Source organism: Cinclus cinclus, chromosome 4 (assembly GCF_963662255.1).
Source record: "Cinclus cinclus chromosome 4, bCinCin1.1, whole genome shotgun sequence".
NCBI lineage: Eukaryota > Metazoa > Chordata > Aves > Passeriformes > Cinclidae > Cinclus > Cinclus cinclus.
The window spans coordinates 23,932,330-23,955,660 of record NC_085049.1 but is presented as its reverse complement, the minus strand read 5'-3'; positions in this window follow the sequence as shown (position 1 = coordinate 23,955,660).

Here is a 23,331-nt window from a genome sequence, read left to right as displayed (position 1 = left end):
AAATCAGCTTATTCCAATTAGTGTTCACTGCAGTTGACATAGCCACAGAAACAGAATATCCTGAGTTGGAAGGGACCCAAAAAGATCATCCATCCCAGCTCCTGGCCCTGCACAGACACCCCAACAATCCCACCCTGTGCATCCCTGAGAGCATTGTCCAAACACTCCTGGAGCTCTGGCAGCCTCGGGGCTGTGACCATTCCCTGGGGAGCCTGGGCAGTGCCCGACACCCTCTGGGGGAAGAACCTTTCCCTGATATCCACCCTAACCCTCTCTGACACAGCTCCAGCCGTTCCCTGGGTGCTGTCCCTGGTCACACAGAGTAGAGATCAGGGCCTGCCCATCCTCCTTCCCTTGTGAGGAAGCTGCAGAACTGCTGTGAGCTATGACCTCAGTCTGCTCTTCTCCAGCTGAACAAGTGACATCAGCTGCTTCTCATGTGGGTTCCCCTCAAGGCCCTTCCCCATCCTGGTGGTCCTCCTTTGGACACTTTCTAACAGCCTTAGGTCTTTCTTATGTCGTGGGACCCAAAACTGCCCCCAGGACTGGAGGTGAGGCTTCCCCAGCCCAGAACAGAGCAGGAAAATCCTTCCCTGGTCTGGCTGGCCATGCTGGGCCTGGTGTGCCTAGGACAGGGATGTCCATCCTGGCTCCAGGGCACTGCTATCTCATATCCAGCTGGCCATCAACCAGGACACGCAGGTCCCTTTCCCAGGCACAGCTCCCCAACATCTCCTCCTGTAGTCTGTCCGTTCACCCAGGCTGGCTCTCCTTGGGGAATGACTCTGCCCAGATGGTAACGAGCCTGACAAGGGCTCTCTTCAGAGTTTTGTACAAATGATGCCATCATGGACAGATCAGAGTCAACAGCACCATAACTGCCAACCCACGCAGCCACCTCTGCACACCAGCATTCCAGCACTTCGTGGAGAACAGAATGCCTGCCTGACCCACACAAGTCTGCCGTGGCAATAGCCCTCAGCAGCTGTAAACAGAAACAGAGACAACACATCAGCAGCTCAATTCATACAACACTTCTTGTTTGTGGCTGCATAGTGGCCATTTTCCACTGGAGAAACTGAGCTACAGCAAATCAAAAGTTCTTTGCAGAGGTTAGTCCTAAACCTAGGAACGGTGACTGTACGGTTGTACAAAAGCGGTGATCTTGTTATTTTGGTGTTTTCTATATTGCTTTGCAAAAATCATGTGAAAAAATCATTGTGTTTGCATCCTCTCTGCTCTCTGATTGTCTTAACTGTCTGACCCCTTGTGTCTGAAGAAATATGCCACAATCTCAGGGGATTGATTATATAGTGCTCACAAATAGGTGGCTATCAATAAATTATTACTTAAAACCCCAGTTACGTTAGCCTGCATAGATCAGGTAAATCAATTGAAGTCTATTCTGCTTCTGGATATCTGAATGTCTCAGATGTTTGGTAGTCTGGGAGGAATAGTCTCAGGAGAAATAGTCTCATCAACACCTTTAAAATTGACTTCCTTAGGATGTTTTGATAACTTACTTTGAATATTCTGCTTCTTTCTACTGTCTGACCACTAGACTTTTATGATTTTATAATAGATTACTTAATTCACAAGTTTAAAACTGTAGCTTGACTAATAAGTCTCATAAGCAGTGGGGGGTCTTGATATAGGATTTTTGGTTTCAAAGCAAACACCAGTCTTAATTCTGTCAATGTCAGTTATAAATGTGTCCCTCTAGGCCCCTCTCTCTTGAGGGGACAGAGCAAAAACCTTTGGTCCTTCACACAGCCAACTCTTTTAGAGTAAAAAGGTCTGAAATAAATAAGCAGTGAGCTTCCTAGGGTATCCCAGAGGTGCTTGGGGAATTATAGCACAGAGAGTGGCACTCTCCTGCAGCAGGAGCTGAAAGTCAGAGCAGGGACATCCTCATCAGCCTCAGGTGGCATCAGATGTCCATGATAAAGCAACAGCTCTGAGCCATGGAGATCCCAGTGATGGCCAACGGAGCCAAGAGAGAGCTTCTCTGAAGAGAGGAAAGGTTGTCTGAAGCAGTGCTGGCTGGTGATCAGCTGTGTCACTGGGCTGCAGGAGCCAGCACTGCCCAGATTTCCTGCATCTGCAGACCCAGCCCAAACAGCCAGCCTGCAATACAGGCACTGCCACCGGCCTGCTTGGCGTCTCCAACTCAGCCTCTCCCCAGCTGAGATGGCAAATGAGGTTGGGTAAGTATAATGGTGTTTATGTTTTTACTGGTTAGAGATGGAAGAATGAATAGAAAGAAGAATGAGCTACACAGAGGCAGTCAGTCTGAGGAAGATGTTTCAGAACATCACTAGTAGGCATTCCATGGAGATTGAAAATACTAGCTGGTACTTTGGTCAGATGTGCATCTGAAATTTTACATATATGAATAATGCCAGCTATAGCAGACCCCTTCCAAAACTAGGGTTAAAATAGACTCTGCACTGTGAATTTCACTTGGCTGAAAAAGTGAATAATACATCAACAATAACTAAGCTTTTGGGAGGAGGAACAACACTGTGATGCTGGTCTTAATATTTGGAGTGGAAGTAGCCCCACTGAAACTGATGAAAAGCCAGTACTATTTGAACATGCCCTCATCTCCCTCTGGGTGACAGAAATGGTGACCACTTCTACTGTCTGGCACCTGGGCCAATAAACACCTCCACTGTTAAGGGCAGCAGAGTTGTTTCATGGGCATGGATCCAGAAAAGAGTGCTTGAAACACATCAGGTGCATTGCTGACTTCATTAAGACTCTGCATGTTTAAACAGCTGCTTGAGAGCCCTGGTGGATGAAGATTTACATATCTAATAAAGAGCCCTGAAGGTCGAGGTTTGCCTCTGAAAGTAACTTTATTTGGTTTAAGCCATCCATCACATTGAAATAATGCTGTTGTTGGTTAGGAGACACAACTATTTTTATGGCTGTGTGTAATATTTTCCACTGTCACCAAAGTGCCTTTCTGAGTGATAAATGTGTAGATTTCCTGCTTCCCCAGGCCTGAAGGAGCAGAGGAGGGGTGGTGGGATGCAGTGCCTTCTCCCTGTTTGTACAAGCAGTGCTGGTGGAATGGGGGAAGTGCCCGGGCTGGAAGCTGGCAGTGCTCAGCCTGCAGATGCCCTCTGGCAGGAGAACATCAGCAGGCTGATGCAGAACAGGAACTTCTTGTTCACACAGCTCACCATCTGCATGGAATTGGTTCCATCTTCCCATCTGTGGGAGTGCTGCTTTACTCATTGTAGCCTTCAGAGAAACCAAAGTCCTCTCACCATTCTGACATCACCTTTCCCTTGCCTGGAAGAGCTGCTGTAATCTGGGCCTGCATGACACAACGGTAACCACTTAGTGCTAGAAAGATGAAGGGAATTAGGCTATAAATAGAAATGGAGGGCTGATTCTATGCTGTAACTTGCTGAAGATTCACTGAGAGAAGCTTCATAGAATTGTAGAATGTCCTGAACCGGAAAGGAATCACAAGGATCATCCAGTCCAACTCCTGGCCCTGCACAGAACAGCCCAAGAATGACCATGAGCCCAAGAGTGTTGTCCAAACACTTTCTGAGCTTTATTTGGCTTTGTGCTGTGAGCACTGCCCAGGGGAGCCTGTTCAGTGTCCTGCCACCCTCTGAGGGAAGCACCTCTTCCTGAAATCCAACCTAAGCCTCCCCTGACACAACTCTGTAATAGCACTGGACCTTTCTGCAACTGTGGCACCCAAAGCTGCCCCAGCACTCAAGGTGAGGCTGCCCCAGCCCAGAGCAGGGCAGGACAATCCCTCCCTGGCCTGGCTAGCCATGCTGGTGTCCCCAGGACAAGGATGTTCCCCCTGGCTTCCAGGGCACAGCCAGGTGCCATATTAAACATGCCTTGTCCTTCCCTGAGGATACAAAAGTGACCATTATAATAGTTTCAGTGATGATATCTTCCCTAGGTCACATACTAATGATGCAGTTTTCCTGGCAAAGACCTGTGCAATCCTCTGATGGCTTCACAAGAAAATTTAATCCACGGGATGGAAAGGTCCATGGAGCAGTATCTCCAGGTGAAGCAACACTTTGCCTAGCTCAAAAATCAGTAGTGAGGAGACTGTAAGGTGTGAATGTGTAGTGCCTCCACTGTTAGCTGATCTTGAACTTCTTCAGTTTGGTCTCATGTCTTTGTTTGCAAGGCGGGAGTTATGAAATTTGCCCACTCCTAAAGCAGTCCAAACAGCTCAGTTGTTCATCCCTCTCAGACAGGGACAGTTCTGAAACACCTGCATACGTCTACTCTGAGGCAAACATGGTGGCACCTGAGAGTTCCCTCAGCAAAACTCTTCCCACTGCCTCCATCTGTGTGACAAAGGAAGGCAGAGAGGACAAGTAATTAGTCTACACTCCACACCTAGATCCAACAAACTTTCCTTTTTTCTTTTCCACCTGCATTGCAGGACCCACAATACTGCCACAGTTGTAGTTTTCCCCAGTGTCCTGAAATGCAGAAAAGATGCTTTCTGAAACAGTTTCTACCCCATTTGCTTCTCTCTGACAAATGAAGGCGTCTTTCCCCCTGCAAAAAAAGCAGTTCTTATTCTTCGTACTGTGAGAGGGTTTATATCAGGATTGGTCCCAGAGAAGACTGGCAAAGTCCTTGTGAGCGTGGCCCCACTTTCTGTTTCTGGAGGCATACATTTCCTTTTAGAAGCAGTGATTTTATGTATCTTGCCCTTAGTGTGACATTTTGTTGGAGAAAGCAAGGCCCTGGCTCCATGAAGTGCCTTTGTCAGCACCCATCGTGCCAGGCCTGTATTTGTAACCAACCCTTCACAAAGCAATGGCTGATTCTTTCTTGTGAGACTTCTGCTGCCACACAGGTCTGAGTAGCTCATGTAGATGACTCCCAAGCCCACATTTAACACTAAAAAACAATCAGTAAGAGTAATGTGCAGATACTCTGAGTGAGGGGGGATTCTGCCCCTCTGCCCTGCTCTGCTGAGATCCCCCTGCCCTGCAGAGCTCCTCCAGCTCTGGGATCCCAGCACAGGAAGGACAGGGAGCTGCTGGAGCCAGCCCAGAGCAGGGACACCAAGGGATCAGAGGGATGGAGCAGCTCTGCTGGGAGGAAAGGCTGAGGGAATTGGGATTGTGCAGCCTGGACAGGAGAAGGTTTTGTGGTGACCTCATTGTGGCCTTCCAGTGCCTGAAGGGAAAGATGGAGAGAGACTCTTGACAAGGGCCTGGAGTGACAGGACAAGGGGCAATGGCTTCACACTGACAGAGAGCAGGGTTAGATTGGATATCGGGAAGAAATTCTTCCCTGTGAGGGTGGGGAAGCCCTGGCACAGGTTGCCCAGAGAAGCTGTGGCTGCTCCATCCCTGGAAGAGTCCAAGGCCAGGCTGGATGGGGCTCTGAGCAACCTGGGCTAGTGGAAGGTGCCCTGCCTATGGAAGGAGGTTGGAAGTGGCTGATCTGTAATATCCCTTCCTGCCAAACCTTTTTGTAATTTTATGGTTTCCTGCAGTGTAGCAGTGTTAAAACAATAGTGAGGTGCAGGTGGTGTTCCTGTGCGTGCCTTCACCAAACCCTTTAGCCCTCCTGAGTTCAGCATCAGCCTGAACTCTTTATGTAGCAAAGGACCTTCTTGGAGATAGGAGGAAGTCTTTATCCCTTGTTTTCTTCTCCAGCTGCAAGGCTGATGAACTTTCTTAAGACAACAGTTTCTCTAGCACTTTTTGGAATACATGTAGACCTTGATGCACTGAGCTTTCTCTCAGGTAATATAATTTTCAAATTCCCACTGAGGACATACACTCAGGCAGAAATGCCATGAAAAACAGGAGGTAAACCAAAGTGCATTGTGCTTGCATTGGATTCAAGGACTCTCAGCATCTGAGTTGTTGAAAACACACAGATTTTTGTAGATTTTGGGTTTTGCTTAGTGGCAGGGGGCATGTATTGTACTTTATTCATGTTACTGTTTTAAGAAATACATTATTTTAAGCCACATAAATTTTCAATGGAAAACTTGTATGAAAATCCCAGTTGAGTTCACATGTTTAACTGCCTTACTCTCGGTGGCTGGAAATTAATCAAAGGAAGAATGGAATTTGGTTCACTCTATGGATATGCCTCTGTACCTATCAAATCACAGCAGACACCCAAACATGGTCCTGTGTAATTCTCCATTTAGTTTTGCAGGGACATGAAGGATGAGCTCAACCCACTGTAGAGCGAATACTGGTGAAGAAAACTTTTTTCTCTTTGAAGGGAGTAAAAGGGATATTTTGCAATATACCTGTACAAACGTATGGGAAACCAGGATAAGTCTGTGCAAAGTGGGAACAGGTCACAAAATCCTCATGCACGTACAGCTTAACAAGGCAGCACAACCTTTGTGCACTTTTCCTCAGCTGAAAAAAACCTGCTTGAGATTTCTTACGTTGGCAGAGGTTTTTTTTTTACCCGCAGTGGGAGTTTGTTTCCTTTTACACATTTGTAGAAGGTGTGAAAGAGCTTTTGTGGAAAAGATGCTGGTAGTGAGGTAATTCCAGGCAGAGTGGGGAACGTGACAGTCCTGCTGTGCTTGCTGTCAGCCCTGGATTCACGGCTGCACAGTGCCTGTGCTTCCCACACCTACACCAAAGGGCTCCTGTCCCTAATCCTCCTGCTTCCCCACCCCTCAGACTCACTCCTGACTGTCTCCCAGTTTCCCAGGCAGAGTAAGAAATGGGAAGCACAGTCTAGGATTCCTGCAGCTGCTCCCCTGTGCTCATCACTCTTTCCCTCCCAGCTTGAGAAAAAGGGCAGTCCCACGCCCCTACTCCTGTCACAGCCCCTGAGGCAGAGATTTGGGGTTCATTTTACTTTGGTGGGTACCATCTTAGTGTTTGCCACATCTTTCAGTGGATTTGAAAGATTTGGGGGCTGATACAAGTGATAATATTCCCTGATAATGCTGGAGAGCAGCAAACAATGGGCCCAGCTTGGCTGAGGGAATGTTTGACTCTGTGGGGCTGGCCACATTCTGCTGTTGTGGTTTGAGAGTCTGATCCTCTCTGCTTGCAGTGGGAAGACAGCCTGTGTGTTCTATTTACTTCCCCTTTATGCTCTAGCAGACCAGAAAACCTTTGGAAGTGCACCAAGAGAGAGGGAGTGTGTGTGTGTAGGGAGCGTGTGTGTGTGTGTGTGTGTGTGTGTGTTTGTGTGTGTTTGTGTGTGTGTGTGTTTACTTCCAGCTGTGGAAATACATATTCCACCTTGGATGAAAGGCAAGAGACATGGTCCTGTGCAGCATGTTCTAAGGCTAACTGGGAGCTAGGATGGAGAACCTAAGTAAAGCTCTCCTCCCTTGTTCCCTGAATTCTTCCCTGCTTCTGGGTAGCCATGCCGGTACCTCCCCAGCCCTTTCCAGCTGTTAGATACTGAGCTGATGAATGCAGGGTAAAGAAAACATTCCTTTGTCCCCAGTAATGAATGAATGAATGAATGAATGAATGTCAGTTCTTGATCCATTTTATGGCCACCAACTAACCTGTAACTCAGAGCTGCTGTCATCTGAATCCAAACAGCTTCTGGTACTGCAGGTCCACCCATTACCACCCTGAATTAACATCCTCCTGTTGGAACCTCAGATTTTGCCTTGGTCAGTGAAATTTAGTAATTCTAGATCCTCTTCCTGTTTGGTCTTCTGAGCTTGTATGGAAATGGCAATACTGTTTGCCTATTGTTCCTTAGATATTTAGAAGTAGTATTATTCTATCTCCAAACATTAAATTAGCTCCTCTTTTGCTCTGTGGAGAATCATTTGCCCATATTCCCTATTCCATATTCTGCCAAAACCCAGAAGCTTCTTTTAAAAAAATGCACAGCTTTCATTTCTAGTTTGCATTAGGGATAAGACCATGGAGAGAGGGAAGTGCCAGTGTTTGAATTCATGGCTTTGTTTTGACAGTCATCATCCTGAAAGAAGGTGTACACAGGAGCTTGTGGTGGAAATGAATCCATGCCTGTGTCAGAAGGCAGACATGAGACCAAAGCAGGATTCTGGACAAAGCGTGAAGTGCAAAGCTTGTTCTGTCAAAAAATGAGACCTTTTCTTTATCCTGCTGAGAATCCACTGTCAGAAATGTAATGAATATGCTCTTCCACCTGAGGAGGGACAATGGTTTTCTTTTTCCCTAGCAAGAAGAATCTTTGTGCTCCTTATTCCCAGTCATATGGTCAAATTAATGTGTATGAGTTTTTGTATTTCACACTAAACTCTGCTTTCTAAACTTTGCTTGCACAGGAGTTGCTTTTGCATCACCTTTTCACCCCATTGTCCTGTGTCTGCTGCACAGCAGCCTTTCTTTGACTCTAATATGTTTTAAGCAAGACTTTGATAAGCCAGAATAGCAGCTGTCAAGGGATTCATGTTTTCCCTTCTACAGCATGAACCAAAAGTCAGAGAAGCAGCCCAAAGGAGAACATTTGTTCTCAGTGCAGAGACAAAAAAAGTCAACAAACAAATAGAAAAATAAGTGGCAGCACAAGAATTTCATCCAACTTTCACTGCTCTCCAGGGTGGTTACAAATCAACTGGAAAAATACAGCCAAACATTGTCATCCCTGTTGGTGACAGATATGCTGAGCACAGATCATTTACAAATCTTCCTTTGTTTGTACTACTTAGGGGCATTTGCTGAATTGATTTCAGTTTCTTCTTACTTTTTTCCCTTTAAATACCTACTGGCAGTAATTCACAAATAGCTTTAGATCCAGACAGAAGTAAGAGAAGGTAATTTATCACTTTTTTTAAGCTAACACCGTGCTTGGACTGATGGCATTGAGGAGTGCATGGAGAAGTAGCGGCTTTCATTAGGCCAGATGATGAAATTGGAAAACACAAGGAAGCTGTCTGTCACACAGTCCCCTCATCACCCTGAGTGCTCAGTTTATTTTCATGTTCCTCCCATGTAATACCACTGAAAATCTGCAGAAATCAATAGAGTTACATTAGCATAAAATTAGGGAGCCCCAGCAGTAAATCACGCCATGAGCTGTTGTTGATGAGCTCTGAAGCAGAGCTTTATTTCCTGCAAAGGTCAGGGCGGTGGATTGTGCAACAAATTTTACCTCCTCTGCTACATGTTTATTGCTAAACGACCTTTCACAAAGCAGCAAAACAGGACATATCTTACCCTTCCCCACAAGCTGGAGGTTTTCTGAATTGAGTGAGATAAAGTGAGGTCTTTCGTCCTGCTGGATTTGGCAACAAGGCTGTGTCAGTTGCATTGAGGCTGCGTGTGTTTGGGAGCACCCTTGGGAGCTGGGAGCACTGCCTGTGCTAGGAAAGCCCTGACCTTTCCTAACTAGTCCTAACTCCAGTCTGCAGGCAGCCATCTCCTGTTTAGGAGCAGTCTATCAGATCTGGGCTCTTCTTTAGCTGCTTTGAGCACAGAGCTGCCCCAGTCACTGACCAGATGGGAAGTTTGTGTGCCATTCCTCACTCATGTCCTTTCCCTGCCCTGATGGATAGCAGCACCTTCAGTTTTACACTCCTTGCTAAGTTAGAGAGGATTTCAGCAAGCTGGAAGATGAGGAAGTAGTGATATGAATATTCACAACCCATTTGCTCTAAGGAGAATTTTATGTTTTTTAAGGCATTTATCTGGTGGAAGCTTTAAGAGAACCAGTGTTTGCTGAAGTCAGCAGCCAGGAACACCTGTATTTGAGGGGATGAGCAGCCAAGTTAGATCTGACAGGCTTAAAGTTCACACTGAGGACTACAGTGGCCGAGCAAAAACTACCTGGGATGACTGTGTGAACTTAAAGATGAAGCTTTGGGATTTCACATCATAAATTCCCTGACCTGGTGCAAATAGCAAGCATAAAAAGGGAGTGACAAACTGAAGGAAAGTAAAGGATTGGGAAGAATGTCCAGAGACACCATGAAATTCAAAAGTTCACCCCACCTGCCACACAATGTCCACTCCTTCCTCTGCATGTGGACTTTTTGTGGAACAGTGAGCCTGGGCTCCTGGACTCCATGAGGAGTGCCTGCAGGTGATAAGCCAACACCTCTGTGGGGAGGCCTGAGAACATAATACTCATGTTTATTCAGAGTGGGTGCTTTATTTTTACAACCTCCTTTCCTGATCCTTAAGGACTTTATAAGACACAGCTTGGGAGTGTTAGTCTATGGAAATTGCTCCTGCAAGCCTGACCTCAAGCCTTATGACTGCCCAAACCAAATTTAAACCCCATTAATTTTAATTTTTTTATTATTTTTTCCTCAGCCACAGAAGTACTCAGAAGCCCAGACAAGTAGGCCTTGGAATCCTGTCTGAAAATACAGCAAACTATTCAGACTTCTTCCTTGAGAGGTCACTGGGAAGACAGAAACATTTTAATTTGCATTTTAAATGTTTGTATAGCATAAAAGAACATTAACACTGAAAACCAGAGGTCTGAAAAGCTGAAAAATGTCAGAACTGGAGTAATTTGTGCTACACAGAGGCTTTGAAACTTCTGCAGTGGGACAGGGGCAAGATCTGAAGGTTTCCTCTGAGGTGACAGAGCAAGTGAGCCAGCCATGGCTGGGATAGTCACCAGGAATGTGGGAGATTTGGGGATGAAGTCTTGCTCTGCCCTCTCCAACATGCGCTATAAGTGCTCCAGCTCCTGAGGCATTGCTGTGTCTCACTCCTCCCTACTGCAGCTGCTCTGCTTTCCATAAATAATTAAATATTCATTGATGCAGGGACCTGAACCTCAGTTTCCCACATCCTGTGTGAACACCTGAACAACAGCACTGTCAAAACAATCTCTTGCAAAACGCTCTTCTCTCTCAGCAAGTGTTTAAGTATTTATGCAGGTTAGATACGCTCTAGCAGGGAAAACTGTGAAACACCTGCCCTGGACTACAAAGATCTCTTTGGATGTGGCTTTGCTGGAGTAAAGGAGGGACAGCAGACCCAGGATGAAATTCTCTGCCTAATCCAGGTGCTGAGAGATAAACACACTTGTTATATACAAGGAAAATAGACCATTTGACACCACTTTTTATCAGGGTTTTTCTCCTGGACACAGGATTCTGCATTCCCAGAGTTTTCACTGAATTAAAACATTGTCATGAAAGGTTTCTTTTTGCCATGGTGATATTTTATAGCCAAAATTTTGCTGAAAACTCCTTAACAAACAACACAAACTAGGGCTTACTGCAGCCTGGCACACCAGTTAAATGAACAGCATGCAGCACACACAGAACAACCATCTTCTGCACAAGCCTTCTGTAGGGAATAGAAATTCCTCTTTTGTTGGGGAAGGCGCAGGGAGATGATGCCAGCTTTTATCTGCTGGATTTCATATTTGTGCTGGGAAGAAGAGCAGGGCTTAAGAGCTAAAGCTCTGTTTGCAGACAGAGTGACCAAACCCAGCCTGGGTGTCTCCTGAGAAGCAAACCCAGTGGGAGTCATCCCAATCCTATCAGGGAGTGGGTTAAATTTCCAGCTTTGCCTGAAATGACCTCATGTGCAAAGCTGGATGCTTCCTCCCTGACCCCTTAATGGAGTCATGGAATGGTTTGGGTTGGAAGGGACCTTAAAGATCATCCAGTTTCAACCCCCTGCCATGGGCAGAGACACCTCCCACTATCCCAGCTTGCTCAGAGCCCCATCCAAGCTGGGCAGCCACAACTTCTCTGGACAACCTGTGCCAGTGCCTCACCATCCTCTCAGGGAATAATTTCTTCCTGATATCCAATCTAAACCTGCTTTCTATGAACATGAAGCCATTCCCACACAGCTCTGCCATCGCCAAAGGGTTTGTAAATTGGCTGGGAGGAAGAAAGGGAAGTGAGGAAATGAAAAGGAGGTATTAGTGAGAGAAGATATTAGTGAAAGACACACTAGTAGCACAGAGGGATAACAGAAAAGAACAGAAACCCTTTAACAAAGACAGTAAAATTCCTTTGTAGCTTTCCCATCAGAAGACACTGAAAGTTAAACCCACATCATGCAGCAGCACAGGGCATGTTCCAATATTTTGGCTATGCTGCAGATGGATCCACACCTGGACTCCTCACTGTAAATTGAGGAGATCCAGTTAGCACCAAGCAGGTAATGCAAGAAAAGTGCAGTATAGCCCTTGTGGGCTGATTGCAAAGCTGGAAGGTGGTTGTTTGAGGGCAGGGATGCCCTGTACTCCAGGCTGGAGTTTCAAGTCTTTATAGGAGCAAAATAGTGCCCACACCCCAAAGTACCAGACATGCCCTTGGAGAGAACTCTGTTCATACAGCACTGCCTTGGGTCTCCTGCTTGGAGATTCCAAACCTTTACAGGGTTGCTTTGCACGTCTGATGTTTGGCATGCTTGGAGACGGCAGTGGTGGCACCCGTTGGATACGAGATATTGGTGTGGGAAAGCTTAAAGGTCATGGCAAATAGGGATACAGTGTATACTGAGGGTAGCTCTGAGAAGGAGGAAGGAAGGAATGCTGAGAGTGCAAGCCAAACTGATGGAAACAGAAAGGGGAGGCCAAGAGACAGTGAAGGAGGGTCTGCAGCAGGGTGGGGTATGGAGGAAAGTGAATTTGGTAAATGAAAACACTGTGAAGTGGAAGGGAAGGGCTGAGGTTGAGAATAGATTGAGAGAGAAGAGAGCAGACAAGAGAGGGGACATGCAGAATTGACAGTTGCATGGTTAAACGAAGAGCCTGGGATTCAGAGAAAGACCTCAAAGATAAATTAAGGGTGTGCAAAGGAAAGATGGCAACACTGAAGAATGTGAGGCGGGAGGGGTTGCAGGGAGGGGGTGGATGCTACTGTGTCAGCCACAACACTTTTATTTCCATGAGAATGTAAAAATCCTAAGAGACAGGAGTTCTATCAGTTCTCAGCTGTAGGGAAATGCCTTTGAAACCTCCTGCTAAGGTGCTTGGCATATTCACAACCCAGGCATTGGTGCTAGGATATGAATACCTTCAGTCTGCCTTGTTCCCAGGGAGAGGGTGCTTGGGCTGGGGGCAGAAGGAGTGATTCAGTACAAATAAATCAGATCTCTGCTTCCCTGGTCCTCACATGGGAAGGCAGCACCCCAGTATAACACAGAGCTACAAATGCCCCCTTCCCTGCTCTAACACAATCCATCCCATACTCACCAGGTTATCTGTTATAGTTGCTTGTCAGTGGTGATTAATCTTTTTATTGGCATTTACTGTCCTGTGTAAACAAAACATGCAAACCAGAGGCAAGAACAAGAGACTTCCTAACTCAGCCTGAATGTAAAACTGCTGCACACAGACTTGTTCCCACTGGTGCCAGTGATAACTTTGCTGAATTTTAGTGGCAGCAGACTCCAGGCTTATCACAAGTAACCTCCGGAAACAGCATCTTCAGAAAACATTTTTCTCTTCTCCTCTCCGCCCCCAAAGTTGTTGTTGTTCTTCAAGGACAAATACACAAAGTCATTAGGAAAACATGCTGTGACTGCACTTCAGGAGTTCAGTCTCCAGAAGGGTGGGTAAAATAAATTTCCTGTGAGTCTCAGGCCACATGTTACCTTTAGAGAAAAATGCAGGAGTAGGTACAGCTCTCCCAGGACCCAAAGGTGGCTTGTTTATAAAATTCATTTTAACTCTCCTTCAAAGGTGCTTTTGAGCTCCTGTTCTGAAATTCTCCTGCAGGTGGGACAAACCTGGAACCTCAGCAGGCCAGAGGCACCTGGTTGAGTGTCATCTGCACCATAGAACCCCATGGCTCCAGGTGAGGGGACCTTGTGGCAGGAGGTTCAGAACCCCTCTTCAAGCAGGCTGCAAGGGGTTGGGAGGGCAGCACTTCATTAATTCAGCACTGCAGCTTTCTGAATATTTATTTTATATGCTGCTAATAATCTGCTAACATTTTCAAATTTCACCTCGGAGGTTTTAATGCTGTCAGGCTCTACACCCACTTTTGCCAAAAGAAAAATTCATTATAGCTTTTTATGTTGAATTTGCATCCTCAGAAAGCAGCACAGTAGCACCCCTTAGGAGTATTCTGCCCTTCAAAACCCCATTTCTCTGTGACTAGCATGGTCAAAGGTTGCACTGATCAAAGATTGGACTCGATGACCTTGGAAGTCTTTTCCAACCTAATTGATTCTGTAATTCTGTGGCTTATGGCATTTTCTGTGTTTTTAATGTCTAATAATCCTTATGGTAGAAATTGTGCATCTTTTGGCATTCAAAGTGGTTGCAAGGCAGATGGGCTCCTTGTATTCATATGGAAAACTTGATTTGTGCTACCTCATCATCCATGGCTCTTTTTTTTTTTTTTTTTTTTTTTTCCTTAGGACAAAGAAACACACCATTGGAAAATCAAGGCATTCAGGGCTGGAATGAAGCATTTTCACATGGCAGGCTGGTTACAGCATGGCCAGGGTGGTGGCAGAGATACACCAAGTCACATTAGATCTTAAAACTTTAAATTTCATAGTGCACTGGGGAGGAATATAGGGGATGGGGTGGGGAAAGGGGATTCACTATCCCTGTCTCCTGTAACCCCACTGCAAATCTACTCCTGTGTGATAAAGTTGCATCTTCCCATGAGGCACTACAGGAAAACAAAATACAATAGAACAAGAGTTCTGGTGCATGGGACAGAGCTGCCCTTAGGCAGTGTTAACTTGTCTTACTGACATTTAAATGGCCTAAATCAAGATGACAGAGATGTTAGTGGCGTGATGTGAAGAATTGTTCTGTAGAGGAATGAGTTGTTCTTTAGAACAATTTCTGTTCAGCACAGAGAATTAAGCATAAGTGGGTTTAACATGAGACTCACATGTCATCATTTTCTAGTTCTTATTATCTGTGGTGTGACTAATGCACAATTACTCTTCATCTGTGCTCATGACTAACTTATCCCTGTCCTGTATCCCACTGCAGAGCTTTGTTCCAAATTGCCACTCAGAACCTTGATTGCTGCTCCATCTCCCACAGAAACAAAGTTCCCAGGAGTGTGTCCAATCTCTCTTTTCTCATCCTGGGAGAGCATTTGGGCATTTCCCAGAGAGGAAGAGACCACAGATTCCCTTACTGGGGAAATCCTGCTCAGGAAGAGCACTGCCTGCTGGCCTGCTCCTCTCTAACATTTTCTACCCTGTGAGGGAGGGGATTCTGCCCCTCTGCCCTGCTCTGCTGAGATCCCCCTGCCCTGCAGAGCTCCTCCAGCCCTGGGATCCCAGCACAGGAAGGAGCCAGCCCAGAGCAGGGACACACAGAGATCAGAGGGATGGAGCAGATCTGCTGGGAGGAAAGGCTGAGGGAATTGGAATTGTTCAGCCTGGAAAGAAGCCTTGGGGTGACCTCACTGTGACCTTCCAGTGCCTGAAAGGAAAGATGGAGAGAGACTCTTGACAAGGGCCTGGAGTGACAGGACAAGGGGGAATGGCTTCACACTGACAGAGAGCAGGGTTACATTGGATATTGGGAAGAAATTGTTCCCTGTGAGGGTGGGGAGGCCCTGGCACAGAGTGCCCAGAGCAGCTGTGGCTGCACCTGGATCCCTGGAAATGTCCCAGGCTGGACGGGGCTCTGAGCAACCTGGGATAGTGGAAGGCATCCCTGCTCATGGAAGGGGGTTGGAACTGGCTGATCCTTAAGGTCCTTTTCAACCCAAACCATTTTGTGATTCTCTGATCATTGTTGGAAAGCTTTAAAATTTCTTAGATGAGTCTCGAGGACAGGCACATTTGCTGATGCATTTTATGTTGGACAAGAAAACAGCAGATGAGACTGCAATGAATCTACAGAGTTGGAATGACTGGCTCCATTGACTGCTTTCCTTCTGCTCTGGGTGTTAGCATCCCAGAAGATGATGCAGAAACTATTACTAGATAGATATAAAATATGTTATTAAGTATGGTTCTTCACTGCTCCAGGACAGAAGTAGTGAATGGGTGCTGGACCATTTCCACATTGAATTTCATGATAAAAGGATATTTGTACATTAAAAGTTATCTTCAGTGTCAAGAGAACAAACCCAAATAAAGCTGGGGAAAATGAATTCTGAAGAAATAATAAAATTTCTGCCTCCACTTACTTTTGGAGAACTTTTGGTGAACTCGAGCCATTTTACAGGAAGGAATACTAACATTTATTCCAACACACAAATTTTGCAAATAGCCGGAATAAATTCTTCTGAGAGCCAGATTTAGATTTGTGGTTCAGTCAACTGCTTATTATGCAATTTTTTAACCTTCAACATTTCAGCAGATATTACATATATTAATTGAATTTCTCCACTTTAAAACAGGTATATTCTAAATTCTCCTGGTTATCCAAATCCTGAATCAGTCACTAATAATGATGTCTCCAGTGGGGTTAGCCAAGTCCACCTGATTTCAGAACATCTTTTCCACAGAACAGTTTGTTAACACTATCATGTTTGGTGTAAAGGTCTCGTGATAGAGGATAATGTATTAATTGTTGTTTAATCCCACTACTTCCTGATTAAAGTGAAAGTAGAGCCTGCAAAATTTTATCTGAAACATCAGAAAGTATCTTTTTTTTCCCTCCCACATACTCTAAAAGAAAGGCTTCCATTTGACCTGGAAAATCAAATTTAAAGGGAAGAAAAATTGTTCACATTTCCATTACCTTCTGGTTTCAAAATAAAATGGCAAATAAATAAATTATTAATTAACAACATGATTTCAGGCAAACCTGAGTAGGAGTTCCCTCTTTCTGTTTAGCAATTAAATTAATTAGCCCCTTATCTTGCAAAGCTTAATTGTGTGCCTGAGTCATGTGAGACTTGATATTCGTGCTGAAGGTTAAATTCACTTATCAGGGCTTGCAGTGCTGAGCTTTCTTGGGTGAAGGCAAGGCAGCAGACACATGGGCAGGGTTTAACAGGATGTTGGGAATGGCAGGATGATGAGAGAAGAGGTGAAAAATCACCAGCTGACAAGGACTGGGGAGTAGGTGGGTGGTTAAGCTCACCCTCCAAGTGAGCACTACTGGAAAGGAAGCTAATGACTTTCATTTGTCTGGCACAATGCCTGTGAAAGATGGCAAAGGGTACAACTAAAAGTTGTGTATTGTCCAATCTCCCCAAAAAGCAGACATTTCTAAGGCTCAGAGGACTGCAGAGGCTGAGAGGAGAGCTGCAGGTAGAAGGAAAGTCTTATTGTGTTAAAAAAATCTATTCCACAAATATTCTGTGTTTTTCTAGTTTGTTTCCAGACAACACTGCCTATATTTTATAAATTTTTTTCATTTGAACCATTATTTTAAAAGAGCTGCAGGATCCTAGCATTGGAACTTCGTTTTCCATGTGTGTAAGGAAGCCAGGATCAAATGCCACTTTTAGCACAGCTGCTGTGCTGATAGCCAAGGCAAAGACAGGCTGATGTGTCCAGCTTTCAGGTGTGTATCCCATTTTGTGCGTGATCAATCCTTGTCTCATTTTCCCATAGAACACCCTCTCTACCTTCTTGGATTGTAGGATGTTTAGGCAGGGATTCATCTGGACTGCCTGGCTGGTACCACAAACCAACATATTGAAAATTACCTTATAGCAATGTCAGGAATCAACAGATAAATTATCTGCTTCCTTAACTTTATGGAAAGGCACAAATATTCAAAGCTTTAAAAGTCAAAACTGCCTTAGAGGAGGTGTAGGTATAAATCACAATTTTTTTTTTCTTTGGAATAAAAGGTAATTATTTTAAAGTGAACTTTAAAATAAAAAAATGTGAACTTCAAGAACTAAAAATGTGATTCATTAAGGGGGGAATACAGAGAAGAATAATAAGAAAGCTATCTAACAGCAGTTTCATCATCACGTGTTCCCTGAGGACTTCTTAGACTTCTTGAGGAATTTCCTGGTGATAAATTCCTGCTGTGATCCAAATCCTATAGCACGATTTATGGTCACAGAATCACAGAAGTGTTTGGATTGGAAGGTACCTTTGGAGATCATCCAGTCCAACCCTCCTGCCAAAGCAGGGCCACCCCCATGGGTGCCATCCCTCCACCAGACACACGCACCTAAATGGAAATACTGGTTTTCTCTGGTTTAAAATTTAGATGGAATTATTCTAAGTCTTCAAGTCCTCCTATAAAATGGAGTTCTTCAGTTCTGTTGAGCAAAAAGGCTTCTGGATAAAAATAAATGACACGTTTCTCTGCATTTCCTGACATGCTGCTTATTCTACTGTTTAACTTTCTGCCTTGCCTTCAGCATCTTCCCTCCTCTGGTCAGAATCCATAGTTTTAAAGGCACATTGCTGTTGACTTAAAGTCCGTTTGTAGTTCCTCATAGAAGAGGTGATGGAGTACTACATTCTTTGTTTACTTGATTGATTAAAAAACTTGGTAGGTAAAAGAAAAAATCTACTCAGGCATAAAAAGTTACTTTACATGAAAAAAAAGAGGGAAAAAAAAGATTGCTCCAATCTGGAACAAAATGTTTAATTACAGCAACAACAAATAGCAGTGTTTTTTTCAGAGTTACTCAGGTGGAAAATTTTGAAATCGGATTGGGGGAATATAAGAAAATCTCCTCCATCTGATTTTTCTTAGAGGGGGTTTGAAAATCCAAGTAAAAAAACCCAATTTTGATGAGCAAATGTTTATCTTTGGGCTTAAAAGAAAATTTGAAAGCAAATAAGCAAACATTCACTATACTTGTATTCCCAGTTTTAGGGGGCCTATTTTGAGTTCCTTCCGCTCAAGAGGTTGTGTTGGAGGCTTGATACCCATGCTCTGCACTGCAGCAGATGCATTAGGATCTCCCAGCCTCTGCACACAGCAAATCCAAGAGCTCCACCGGCCTATAAACTCTGGAAATTAATGACATGACAGCCTCAGGAAATAGTGCTTCAGATATGCAAGTGCCTCATGGGAGGAACTCATTACTGGAGTTACAGTAAATTGCCACTGAGAGAATGCTGGAGGAGCTTCCCACACTTGATATGCTTGATCTTGTCTGATTTCAAGGGCTAAGTGAGTTTTGGCATGATTAAATACTAGAAACTGTGGCCATCTGAGAACACTTGGGCTTCCAGGCTTCTTCCATGTGCTTGTGGGGATAGCAGAGCACAGAGTGCACTGTAGCAGCTTTCTCCAGGTTTTGATTATTGGTTTGTGTTAAATAAAAGTCCAGCTGCTGAGCTAGGCAAGTACATTCTGGTGGAAACCCTGCTGCTCAGATTTTAGGCTGGTTTTGTACATCTGGGAGCTTCTGGGATTTTGGGGATGTGGGGGTGCAAAAAGCCCTACTACAGATACTTTATTTTTGGGCCCTTGCAGGCTCAGTGCATTTGACTAAATATGCATCAAGAAAGAAGCCAAGCTTGAACAGCTGCTTGCTTTGCTGGATAAGGCCTGTAGTTTCATTTTAAAAGCTATTTTTTGCCTGTCCTAACGTTAACTGATGTTAATAGCAAAGTTAACTATCCCGAAAACACGCCGCCCTGAGGTGTCATCATCTCAAAAGCTTTTTCAAACTGAAATTAAATCAGTCAACAGTTAAAGTGCCATAAGGGCAAAAGGTGCTTCCTGTGTCACACCAGATTAGACAAAGTGTTTTGTGCTGGCTACAACTTCCCTTTTCACCACCGCAGTGTTTGCCTCGTTCATTGTGGTTTATTATTGTGGCTCTCCTCAAAATCAAGCTCTCAGCTCTAGGTGTGAAAGTTCAGAATTGCAGTTGTCATCCAGAGGGGATGGCAAATTCCACTTTCCTCTTTCCAATGGGCTGGTGAAGGAAAGATGAGTACTAATGCTGGAAACATGGGCAGTGTGTACATTTGTGCTGGCCTGTTCAGGCACACATTTGATATGGATGCAGCACTGATGGAAGGCAGGGGGATTCTGCTCATTTTTACAAAGATTAGTGGTGTCCATCTGTGGTCTACACTGCTTAACTGCCTGTTTTTAAAGATATTTGTAGCAGAGAAATAAACTGTAAAAAAAAAATCAAAAAAGCAAACTCTACCTTAGTAACATTTCAAGTGCTGGCAGGAAAACAATGAAAAAATGTATTAAAGAGAACATTTCCCAGCCCAGAATGTGACGGGCTGGCATACTCAAGATTAAACTTATGTTCAACTATTGCTAAATTGGCAAAATTCTAACCTGCATCTTTCTAGTCCCTGTGCTGTCATTTAATGTGAGTTGTTTTCAAGGCAAGGTGCAGGTTTAATGCAAGAATTAGTGGGCAGGATTCTCTGCCATAGGGATCTGCCACTACAAGGTCACGAGTTTTCTTTAAGGCTTAAAAGTGAAAACACCACCCACAAATATTCAGGGATGCCCAAATATTGGTATATTCAGTGTTCATTGTCCTGTTAACAAGTTTCTGCTGCTGACTGCATGACCCAAGCAATACTGTGTCCTTGAAAATATTTTTTTTTTGCTCCTCCCCTCTTTGCCATCTAGAAAACATGAGTTTTAGTCTGCACTGTTATATTTCAAATGCTTCTAAGCCAGAGCTCTGTGGGAAATGCTACATTTTGGCTCAGCATCTTAATGCCTGGTGTTTTAGCTCAGCAGAGGGAAGGAGGAGACAGATAGGAGGGGGCTAAAATCCTTCCCAACTGCAGCTCACCGGGCTCTGAGTGAGAGCTTTTGTGTGCATTCTTCACATTGTGAACCACTCTGCAGTACACTGGAGACTTCAGAGGAATTTCTAACAGCATGGGCAGACAGTGGCTGTGATCCAGCTGCCTTCATTTGGCTGCAAAATTAAATTTCTGTTCTTAGAAAATTGAAGAACATCACTTATTCACTTTTCTAATAAAGGTATTCAGGTGTGCATGTGACACCAGAGAAACAAGGGCATCCTTTTCAAAATTTCTCAAAAGCCAAGGGCAGCAGGATGAAAAATGTTGAGGAAAGGCTGTCCTTAACAGAATCATATCTTCTGTGCACTTGGATGGCTCAAAACTTCTGCCTGTTGGGAATGTCACCTCTCTGCAGAAGCAGTTTTAAACACATGTTCAGCCCTGGGTAGGTCCACTCTGGCTGCAGTGTTTCTTAACTTGGGGATAACATCTAGATCTGATTAAAAACATGAGCGGAACTGCATCTCTTCTGCCCCAGCATCTGTTTTCCTTCTAATCTGCTCATTGCTAACAATCCCCTTGGAGTCAGATAAGATCTATTTCTGTTCTACAGTGAAAAGCTCAAGTAGAAATACAACCAATTTTGAGAAGGAAATTTAGGTTCACATCTGAATTAAGAAGGGGCATGCAATTAGAAAGATCATTTGTTGAATTAATCAGTTTGTATGATGGGGTAGATAAGGTAATGGATTAAAATCAATCTCTGAATGGAAATGGAAAAGGGAAAGACTTCCATCCTTCCATAAACTTTTTGGTTTGCTTTGTTTGACTTTATTTTGCTAAGTTTGGTTTTGCTGGGAAGAAAAGATTTGCAGTTGAACAATTCTTCCCCAGATTTTTTTCTGGAGGATAACTCTGGTGAATCTGATCAGACAAAAAAATTTTATTGTTCTTTCTCTCTTATTTCCAGAGGTAGATTCTCCTGTGCTGGAGTCCCATTGTGGGACTAGAGCAAGTCTGTGAGTCCACATTAACAGAGACCCTCTTGTAGGGCTGCATCCAGCCCTGGGATCCCAGCACAGGAAGGACAGGGAGCTGCTGGAGCCAGCCCAGAGCAGGGACACCAAGGGATCAGAGGGATAGAGCAGCTCTGCTGGGAGGAAAGGCTGAGGGAATTGGGATTGTTCAGCCTGGAGAGGAGAAGGCTTTGGGGTGACCTCACTGTGGCCCTCCAGTGCTTGAAGGGAGCCCACAGGAAAGATGGAGAGAGACTCTTGACAAGGGCCTGGAGTGACAGCACAAGGGGCAATGGCTTCACACTGACAGAGAGCTGATTTAGATTGGATATTGGGAAGAAATTGTTCCCTGTGAGGGTGGTGAGGCCCTGGCACAGGTTTCCCAGAGAAGCTGTGGCTGCCCCATCCCTGGAAGTGTCCAAGGCCAGGCTGGATGGGGCTCTGAGCAATCTGGGATAGTGGAAGGTGTCCCTGCCCATGGCAGGGGGTTGGAATGAGATGAATTTTAAGGTCCCTTCCAACCCAAACCATTCTGTAATTCTGTGGTTCTTTGATCTCAGTTTGCCATATCCTCAGTGGCTCAGGCTTCATCACCTTGGATGCAGCACCACAGCAATTCCTGCCTGGTGTTTGAGGCAATTTACTGCAGCTCTGACTCAGGTGCAATGAAATGGGAACAGCAGCATTACCTGACTTCAGAAGGAGCAGGAAATGGATTATTTTGAGATGCATGAATCCCTATTTGAGCAGTTCCTCTGGTTGTGACCAACACAAAAGGCAATGGAATCAGCCTAGGACCATTTTTATAAGGTGCTGGCAAATGTAAGTGATGAAGCACAACCATTTCATTAGGCTGAGTGAAGGGCTGCCCTGTGAACACTGTTAGTGGACACTGTGGTGTTGACAGCACTACCTCCCCACTGACACAAACCCATCTCCTAATCACTCATGCTCTCTAAGAGATCAATTACACTTTTCTCAAGCGTTGTAGGACCATTAACCTTAGCTTACTGTTCAAATTCAGTGTGGTTAATTATAGCCTAAGTATCTGCATTTTCATCTTGCAATGGCAATGGGATATGGGGATCTGCACTCCTTCATATCCTGCAGTGGTGCCCAGGGGTGTTGTGTGCTGCTAAACAGCTGTCATGTCCTGCCCTGGGAGTTCTCCACAGAGGGAGATACTGGCATTTATAAAGACAGCTATTTTTCTGTGTATATTAAGTGTCAGTGGAAGTGAGTAGGGATACAAACAACAAATAAACATGGGCTGGAAGGTATAAAACACTTCAAAGCAGTAGAAACATAAACATTCTTTCTGTAGACCAGTCAGCAGGAATATAAAATAGCCTCAGTATCAAAATCTACCTTTTTATATCCTCACTGATCAAGCCTTTGTATGGCAGTTTGCTGCAGAAACTAAGACTGGCTCTTTCAAATGATTTCCTCTTCAGCTGATATATCTTTGGCCTCTTGCATTTGGTCCCTATTATACACATTTGTAATCACCTGATACTGCTGTTCCTAGACGGTGCTTGCTCTCTGAAGTTTTGTTGTGCCTTCAGTGTCATGCAGAACCAGTGTTATGCCTCAATTTCTACCAAGAGCTACAGTACTGATGATATTTTTTTTTATTTTTGCCCTTCAGAAGCAATTCTACCCAGAATCAGAAGCTCTGTCTTGGTACAAAATGACCTGGGCATCCAAGGGGCCTTGATTATGGCCAGGAGTCTGGACAAACTTCAGTGGAAAATAAGGAGGAAAAGGGATTGTCATGTCACTCCAGTTCTGTGACACAG